Here is a 10,470-nt window from a genome sequence, read left to right as displayed (position 1 = left end):
TGGCATCTAAGGTTAAATTTGAAAACAAGGTTGCTAAGATATATGACAAAAATAGAAGATTGATTGGAAAAGGTAATCAGAATAGAAGTAATCTATTCTATCTTGATATAGATAATGCTCTTGTCTAGTTGCAAAATCTGATGATGTATGGTTGTGGCACAAAAGATTATGTCATGTCAATTTTGATAACTTGATCAATATCAGTAATATGAGAAAGGTTAGAGGATTTCCTAGGTTGAAAAAGCTTGATAATGTAATGTGCGAACAATGTCAATTGGGAAAGATGACAAAGTCAAGTTTTAAGAGTAAAACTTATACCTCTAAAGGAATACTAGAGATTGTTCATATTGACTTGTGTGGACCAATTGAAGTGAAAAATTACAAAGGAGATAAGTACATTATGCTATTTGTTGATGATTATTTTAGAATGATGACAACTATGTTTTTGAAAAAGAAATATAATGTCTTCCAAATGTTTAAGTGGTACCTGGCAAGAGTTGGGAAGGAAATAGATAAAAATTTAAAGTGTCTAAGTTTTTATAGAGGATGAGAATTCACATCAAATAAATTTGAGATACTTTGCAATGATAAAGGAATCAAAAGATAGACATTTTCCCCTAGAACCCCTCCACAAAATGGAATTGTTGAAAGAAGGAACAGATTAATAATGCATTGTACTAGAACACTCATGATTGAGAAGAATGTTGCTTTGAAATACTAGAGAGATGTTGTAAGTACAACTATCTATACCTTGAACTATTCACAAATCAAAAAAGGCACTCATTCAACACTTTTTGAAATTTGGTATGGATACTCACCCAATGTGAAATAATTTAAGGTATTTGGAAGTAATGTTACATTCTTAAAGATTTTAGGAATGGTAAACTTGATGCAAAAAGTGGAGAAGGTATATTTCTAGGAAATTCTACAAGAAGTAAAGCTTATAAGTGTTTGAATACTAACACTAACAAAGTTGTGGAAAGTGCAAATGTGAATTTTTATGAATATACAGAAGTACATGAGGTTGAACCTATGAAAGAATTAGAAAAATACAAATCATTTGTAGACTCTTATGAAGATATGCCTACTGAAGAAGATGTTACAAATCAAGCTACAAACCAACAACAAGTGTCAATAACTGCCGAGTCATAGACCATGAATGTTGAGTTGCATTTAGGAACTAGGCTACATTCATAAGTTAAGTTATAAAATGAAGTTGAAGAATATTGTGATTCTAAGATTAGTGAAGATGTTGAGTTACCTGATAGAGATGTACAAAATGATTCTGAAACTAAAAGATCAAATGAAGAAACAAGAGCTAAACCAAGATTGTCTAAATATGTCAAAAGACATCATCTTGCTGCACAAACTATTGGAGATAAATATGCTAGACCAATGAAAATAAATAGATTGAGAAATGATACATGTTTGTTAAGCATGAAAGAACCCAAATCAGTAAAAGATGCATTAGAAGATGAAGACTGGAGTAAGGCTATGGAAGAAGAGATAGAAAAAATTGAGAAATATAAGACATGGACTCTAGTTCTCAGACCAAAAGACAAGAATGTGATTGGAAACAAAGCTAGATGAAAATGGTGAAGTAAAAAGGAACAAGAAAAGATTAGTTTGCAAAGGATATGCACAAGAAGAAGGAATTGACTATGGAGAGACATTTGCCCCTATTGCTAGATTGGAAGGAGTAACTTGCATATGATTGTTTCAAAGTTTATCACATGGATGTTGAATCTACATTTCTAAATGGCATATTAGAAGAAGAGGTTTTCATAGAACAGCCAAAAATTTTTGTTGATGTTAACAATAAGAACATGGTATATAAATTATACAAAGCTCTATATGGTTTGAAACAAGCACCGAGAGCATGGTATGAGAGACTTCATAAGTATTTGTGAAGATTGGATTTGAAATGATTGATGATAACAACAATCTATACATAAACACAATGAAGGGCAAAGGTATTTTGTAATCTATTTTTTTTTTTGATGATATCATATTTGGTGGTCAAGATGCCTTATGTAAAGCTTTTGCAAATGAAATGAAGCAAGAATTTGAAATGTCTATGTTTGGAGAGATCAAATTCTTTGTGGGTTTGCAATTATATCAAATGAAATATGGTATATACACCACTTAGTCAAAATATGTCAAAGAAATACTAAAAACTTTTAGATTGGAGGATTCAAAGCTAGTAAGTACACATATGGTAACAGGACTCAAGTTGTCAAAGAATGATGATTTAGCTAAAGTGAATCAAACACTATATAGGTCTATGATTGGAAAATTATAATATGTAGTACATAGAAAACTTGGCATTACATTATTTGTAGGGATAGTTGCAAGATTCTCTGCAAATCCTAGGGAGAATCATTTGATGGCTATGAAGAGAATAATGAGATATCTAAAAGGAAAAGAGGAGTATGGTCTATACTATAAGAAACATGAGAAATTTGAATTAAGAGCCTACACTAATGTTGATTGGGATGGAAACATTGATAACAGAAAAAGAACCAATGGAGGAGCATTTTTCTTAGGCAAGAGACTAGTTACGTGGACTATTAAGAAACAAAATTGCACCTCATAATCTATTGTTGAAGCTAAATATGTTGCTGCTACTATGAATTGTAAAAATATTGTATAGATCAAACAACTACTCAAAGGAATGAAGGAAGAGATCATAGAACCAGTGATACTTTTTTGTGATAATACAAGTGCTATCAATATATCAAAGAATCCTATGATGCACACAAAGACTAAGCACATTGCAATCAAGTACCATTACTTGAGAGAATTAGTTCAGGATAAAGAAGTGAAGATGGAATATGTTAACGCAAAGGAAAAAATTGTTGATATCTTTACAAAAGCATTACATAAAGATGCTCATGAGTATCTAAGAGGTAAACTAGGGGTGATACAATTATGAAAAGCTATCCAAGTAACAAGAGGAGTGCCCTACATCAAACAAGTTGATTTTCATATGTTATAAATTGATGCAGAGGATTTTATTTTAGGAACTACCTAAAGTAATCAAAGAGTTGAAAATTCAATTTAGTCACAAACAAGGCGACAGAGGGAGAACCTGAAAAGCTTCTATCTGCATGTTAAGATGACATGTCTTTGGCATTTTTGTCAAAGAGGGAGAAGTTTACTAATCAAGAAAATGATCATGGATCTTAGAGGGAGAAAATTGTTGATCAAGAGCTATACAAAAGGGAAAAAAGTTACCAAAGAGGGTGAAATCCTAATCTACCTAGTATGAGGGAGATATAAGAAGAAACTCAAAGGGAGTTATAAGAAAGAGTTTTGTAACCTATTCAGAAGATGGAAATTGCTAATAGAGTGAGAGACTTCAATATAAGGAATTATTTTTTTTGGTATTGTCTTACTGTTTTAACCTAATCAATTTGGTTGAACAAAGTATTTTCCATTTGGTTGATCAGTTTGGTTTGCCATCAATGCCAAAGAGGAAGATTTTTGAGAATAGATTGAAAATAATAAAAGAGGGAGATTGTTGAGATAGATTGAAAAAGACTATCAAAGAGGGAGATTGTTGAAGAAGGTTGCATGTTTCAATCATTATTTTGTCACTGATGTCAACCTTGCTATTTGCTAGTAAGATAACTACTTATATGATTTAAGTACTATCACTTATTTGATTGATAAATAGGATTTGATCAAAAGATGTAACAATATACCTAGAGGAAAGGTTGAGTTATGCTTATGTAAAGAAGTACAAGAATCAGTTAAGACAATGATAACATTATTTATTGATAATCTACTTAAGGTTACAAAGGCTAATTACACTGAGAAAAGTTTAGAAGAACAAGTTACACAAAGTTTGTCTGCCAAGCTTGACTAAGTGGAAAATAGGTGCCAAGCAAAGAGAGTGCAAGTCAAGCAGAAAATTAGTTGGAGCTGAGTAAAAGTTCATTCTAGTGTATGTCGAGTAGACTAGTCGATGTCGAGTAAATTTTAGTTGATGTCAAGCACTAATAAACTATAGTTCATGCTGAGTAAATTCATAGAGGATGTCAAGAAATGCAGTATGTGCTGAGCATCAAAAGCCAGATCATGCGTAGTGGTTGCATTATTTAAAAGATAATGAATTCGATGGATCTAAGCCAACAAGTTTATTTTCTTGGAATTTGTAATTCAGGCAAAAGATAAGATTGATGAGTTGGTGGCATAGAAATCAAGGTAAACCATTTTTAGGTGAATTTAAAGAAGATTAAAGAAGTCTATAGAAGAGATATGGAATGTGAGATAGATTAATTGTATCCTACCTAATCCATCCTAACCCTAAATTAGATGATGAAGAATGAGTGAGAAAAGATCTTAATTTCCTATTTATAGGAATGGCTAGTTAGAAGCAAAGAGTGATCAAATGTGACAACTAAAGGAATATTAGGAGTGAAGGGTTTCACTTTGTCAAGTGACCTAAGAAAAGAGACTACATTGGCATGTTAAGCATAAAGGCTTAAGGATATGAATGCTTTAAGGACGAACAAGCTATTAGAGTTGAAAAGTATGAAGGCCAAGAAAAATTAAGAAATGAAACAATGATTTGTAATTTGAAAATAAAGTTGTTATCATATCAAGCCTTAATGTTACTCTCTAACAATTGTATTAGTCTAGGGTAAAATCCTTTGGATAAAGGTTGATCTAACAGTCATTTGTAAATCCTTTAATCGGGTGGCATTCCAAGTGAATGGTTTAAAGTCCTCTAACAAGGCTCACTCCTAATAGGGTGATTGAAATCCTTTAATAGGGTCACATTTAACATTGTGTATTATAACCTTTAATAGGGTTTGCCTTTCATAGGGTATCACTTTAGAAGAGTGAACTAGTGGTTTTTCCCAAATTGGGTTTCTATGTAAATCATTGTGTCAAGTGTGTTGATAAATTTGTTATGTTTCATGCTTACATTTTTGCAAGTAGATTTGACAGTAAACTACAAGTTTTAGTAATTGCATGGATGCATGCATGAAGAATTTTTTATGGGTTCACCAAGCTATGATAAGTTTTATTTGTACATCTGGACCTTGAATAATTGATTCAACCCCTCCCTCTCAGTTATTCTAAAATAAGTCCAACAGTGTGTAACTTAAAAATACTACCGTTTGTTTGTTCACTGATAGAAAATAGTCTTCCACTGTTTTCAAATATCTTACATTTTGCATTACTAAATTCAAACTTGAAAACTTTTTTTCCCAATTGTGAAGCACTCAAAAAATTATGTAGTAAACCATCAACCTAGTAAACCTCACATATTATATCATTAGTAACATTAATTGTGCATTTTCCTTTGATCATGCAAGGTGATCCATTTCAAAATTTCATTGATCGTCCATCACATAGTTCCATGGTTGTGAACTTATCTTTTTATCTAGTCATATGATGTGTGCATCCATTGTCAATTATCTAATGATTTTTCTTGTCCATTTGCATGATTAGTGCCTTCTATTCTTTGATAACTTCTTTGTTGATAGATGACTCTTCCTTTACACCAACAAATACTATCTCCTCATCATCTCCATCTACATCATCTTTATTATCTTCATCATTAGCTATATAAAATTTATCCATATGCATCATCTTTATTATATTCATCATCAGCTATATAACATATTATCTTTCCTTTCTATCCAAAGTACTTATTCTTCTTTTATTTGTTTTTCTCCTACTTTCATTTGTTAGGACATTGATGTGGAAAATGACCATTTTTTCTACAATTCCAACATGCAATAGGACTCTTTCCTTTGTATATGCCTTTTCCTTTGGGAAATATTTTTTCTATTAGAGCTTCCATTTCTTCTAACTCTTTTTCTTTTGTTTCTAGGCCTTCATATTCTTCGTCATCAACAAATCTTCTTCTTTGTTGTGTGTTTTCACTTGTTAAGCTTGAAGTACAATTTTTTTGATTGGTTGATTATTATGATAGTTTCTTAGATCAAGCATTGTTGGCCTACTAATATGTGAATCAATGGTGATCTTACTATTATCAATAGTTCTTAGTTCTTATATAGTTGAAACTCTAATTGCATATAAGCTAGGTAAGGTTCTCAACATCGTACTCACAACTTCATTTTTGTCGATAGTACCTCCATCTCCTTTGATTATAGCAACAATCTCTTTTACTATTATCACATACTATGCAATAGTCTCATTCTCGTTCATCTTCATGGCATGTAGCTTTCCTTTGAGTCGTACTTTTGTTTCTAGAACATGTGTATCTCCTCCATGTACTTGTAGAAATTTGTCCCACATTTGCTTAGTTGTTGGTAGTCCTTGTATATTAATAAATTCTGAATTCTTCAAAGCACTAGCTAGTTCTATCATTATTGCGTTGTGTAGAATATTTTTTCTTTTGCACATCATCAAGTTGTCCAAAAGGTTTAGTATACTCAATGGTAAGAAATTATTTGGCATAATCTCCAAGTCCTGATAAGTACAATTTCATCGAGCTTGCCCACATCCCAAAATCATCTTTACATTTGTTGAACTTTGGTGCTTCCTTCACATAAATCTTGTGATATTTTCCCAAAGTAGTTATACTTCCAATTTAGGGACCAAAGCTCTAATACAAATTGTAGGCATAGGATTGATTAGTTGGGGGTGGGGGAGGATGGGGTGAATTAGTAATCACCAAATTCAACTTTTACTTTTAACTTATTCCTTATAGTTTACCAATAAGATCCAATTGTGCCTATAGTGTTGTTATCATTTTAAAAAATAGTAAATCCAAAACATACAATATAAACATCAACCAATTTTAACACCAAAATTTATCTCATAGAAACCCAATTAGGGTGAAAATCATGATGTTAGAATGGTGCTCACAAAGTAAAATATTCTTCTAAGATGTGCTCTATTAGGAGCTTTCCTAATTAAGGGTTACAAAATACTATTAAATGTACCTCATTACATAATTTCCCTCTAGATATGTTAGGATCTTTACTTTACTAGGAGAACCTTGTTAAAGGATTTTAACACAATAATCTAAGAGTTTAACCTTGTTAGAGGATTTACAATAGACTAATTAAGGTTACACTTCCAAGGTATTTAGATTGCTACAATGGTAAGAAAGTAACATAAATGATAATGATTTGTGATTTTCACTATCCTTCTCTCTTTTCCAATAGCTTTGTTTCTCTTTTTATGCAACTATTCTCCTCTCTCTCTCTCTATCTCCCCCCCCCTCTCTCTCTCTCTCTCATATTCAATTCTCTCCTTTTATCCTTTTAAACCATAAACCTAAATATTGAAATCTCAAAAATATCTATCCATCCACGTAGAAACTTCTTGAACAATCTCACAACACTTAACCTGTAAATTTCTTTTTGCCTTCCAACTTAATCGATAAAGATAACTTCACCAATAAGATTCCAATTTTCTAATAACCTTCTTATTTTTAATAAGGGAATCCATGACTTAATTATTTACATTAGCAACTTTTTCTATGTAAGGCATTATGGATCCTATATCTAAGTTTACGGGTGTTTATGTTAAAAATTGGATGTTCTCTATGAGATTGAGTATGTTTTGTTCAGAGTTATCAACTTTGTACTATCTTCTAAATGAATTAATGGCACAATTAATTGCTAATAATTTAAAGATTAAATTTGAGTTCATTATCACCACTTGAGATATCAGAGATCTTGGAGGGATAGAGCTAAGAGTTAAGAGTTTGTGCAGTTTTGAAGATTGTTCGAAAAAACCCTAACCATAATCAAATTTTTGGTATTTTATGCATTAAAAGCATTTTTTAATATTTATATTAGTTGTTATAGGAGTATCCATATCATGAATAATCCCCAATTTTATAATATCAATGATAATCCTCATTATCAATTCAAGAAACACCCATTTAAGTCCATGGAAGATGACCCTTCTGGTGCATTTTTTCAATCCCCTATAGGTGTATTACATGTAGAGGACATAAAGATAGATACAAATTGCACTTTTGAGATCACAGGCAATGAAGACATAAGGAAATATCTTATCAAGATTTAAAATGATGACAAGACCCTAAAACTAGAGTTTAAACATTTTGAAAACCTAAATACACTCTAGTACATGGATTATGAAGAATTTGATGATCTTGAATGGATAAGGATCATTTTGAGTAGAATACATGATAAATTATTTTAGATATGAGACAAACCAATCATGATAAAAATGAATTAATACATCTTGTTACTTGTTGAGACAATGTTGGTATACTTCATGTTGTAACTAAAATGTTCAAGAAATAAAAACTTAGGTACCAAATAGGACAAAAGAGCTATGCATTTTTTAGATATTACATAGAGGGATATGGGATTATTGTAAATATCTTAGGCTATAAGATGCACTATATAGAATTAGAAACAATTCATTCTCGGGTGCTATAATTTAGACAATCTACAAAATGGTTATAGAGAGATAACACTTTTATATCTATGAGATACTAAGCCATCAGTTATAATTTGAGAACTTAAGGAGAATCAAACATGATAAGAGCCATCCTTTTAGCTTTGGTTCACTGATATTCCATATATTATTTCTTATCATGCACAAGTTTCCCAATATGCACCCACATATATGGACTAATGACAAAGCAACCACAACACTAATAACTAAGCACTACAATATGTATTATAGAGGAGATATCAATAGTAACTTATTTGGTATATGATGTAGGAGCATCTAGTGGTGTAAGGGAAATCTTGTATCACCCAAAAATATGCTTAGTGTTAGTTTTTATTTAAAGTGATTTCATTTGGATACACATTTCGGTCAAAAAAATATTTCAACTCTCATACCTCCACTATTGGTTTTCTAGGTTAGAATTTTTGAGCATCTTGGGATATGTGCCAATGTAAAAATTAGGTTATTTTCTAATTGATCCATAATTATGATAAGTTAGATGGTATAAGTTGGAGGGATGATTATAATTTTAATTTAAAGCACTCCAAGAAAAGAATCAAGTCAAAAGGCTTTACGATTTGAAAGTTATTGCAGTTTTAATTTGTCTAGAAACCTCCTAAGAGCACTTCAAAGTCAAAATTATGGCACTAAATGGCCTCTTTTAGGCCTAAAAAAATGGGAGACAAGAAAACCTGGTCCATAGGGCTATAGAACACTTAGAGAGCTTTCTAGAAATGTAAACAATTCATCAATTAGAGTCCTGAATCAAAAGTTATGCCTCCTAGAAGTTGGACTACCATTTATGAATTCTTCTAATTTTACAACAACTTTTGATGAGTTTTATAGAACCTTGTATTTTGGCAGTGGATGCCAAATGGAATATTGTAAAATTTATTCCTAACCCTAAACCTTATTCAAGTTACTTAAGGACATTTTGGCCATTGTAAAGGTAGTTTTTGGTGGAGCTTGGGAGAAAGTACTATGAGAAGGGTTTTCTCTAGAATCTGATAACATTGTAAGACCATAGGGCATGTTGTGGAGTCTATTTTTTTTGTACTAGATGTAATAGCATATCACTTCTAATAATAATATTCCCCATTTCCTATTGTTTTAATTTTTTCCTTGGGTTGTGTCCTCATCAAGTGGTATGAGAGCATGTTTTCCTAAGTGTGTAGACAGAGCGCCGACTGTGTGGAAATTTGCACCAGGATTGTATGGTTGTGGGTTTTGATACAAGAAGATTCCTCCATGAAGGGAGTATGGTGGAAGGTTAGATTTTTTACTCTTGAGGTTAGAGCCCTCCAAAGAAAAGTCTAGGCATTACAGGAGGAGATCTGTAGAGGGATGAATGTTGTCGTAGGCGACAAAAGTGAGGAAGAAAATGAAGAAGGAAATATTGGTTAGGAAGGGTAAGGAGATGGAGAAGTCCTAAACTAGGGAGAGGAGAAGCTTTTTAGGGCCATTTCCAAGCTTGGAAAAAGACCCAAAATTAATGTCAGCATGTTTTTGGGAAATCTAAACTTGAATGAGTTGATCGACTAGATCAATGAGCTAGAGGAATATTTTGAGTATGAGGATATCATGGACCCTGATACGGTTAAGTTTGTGAAGGCCAAAATGAAAGGCCATGCCAAAATTTGGTGGCAAGAGATTTAGTTGGAAAGAAATAGAAGAGGAAAGGAGAAAATCACAAGATGGGATCGCATGGTGGACAAACTAAAGAAACAATTCATTCCTATTGATTATGAGCTTTATTTGTTCCAAAAGATGCAAGGGTTAAAGCAAGAAGGAAAATCTATATAGGAACATATAGAGGAATTTTATCAAGTCATTACTAGGGTGGGGCATGCAAAATCAAATAGGGAGAAGGTTTCCCATTACCTTAGTGGGTTAAAACATAGCATTCGGGAGGAGTTAAGTCTAGTTAGAATGACTAGCATTGAAGAGGCATACTAGTTTTCCTTATGAGTTGAGGAGAAACTAAACAAAAACTTTTATGGAAGGTAAAGAGGGCACAGTGAAGGAGGAAGGATGGGGTAGTGGCAGGTC

This window comes from Cupressus sempervirens, chromosome 3 (genome assembly GCF_028749045.1).
Source record: "Cupressus sempervirens isolate cs-2001-9-10 chromosome 3, ASM2874904v1, whole genome shotgun sequence".
In the NCBI taxonomy this organism is placed as follows: domain Eukaryota; kingdom Viridiplantae; phylum Streptophyta; class Pinopsida; order Cupressales; family Cupressaceae; genus Cupressus; species Cupressus sempervirens.
The sequence above is the reverse complement of the archived record's forward strand: the minus strand, read 5'-3'. Positions refer to the sequence as shown.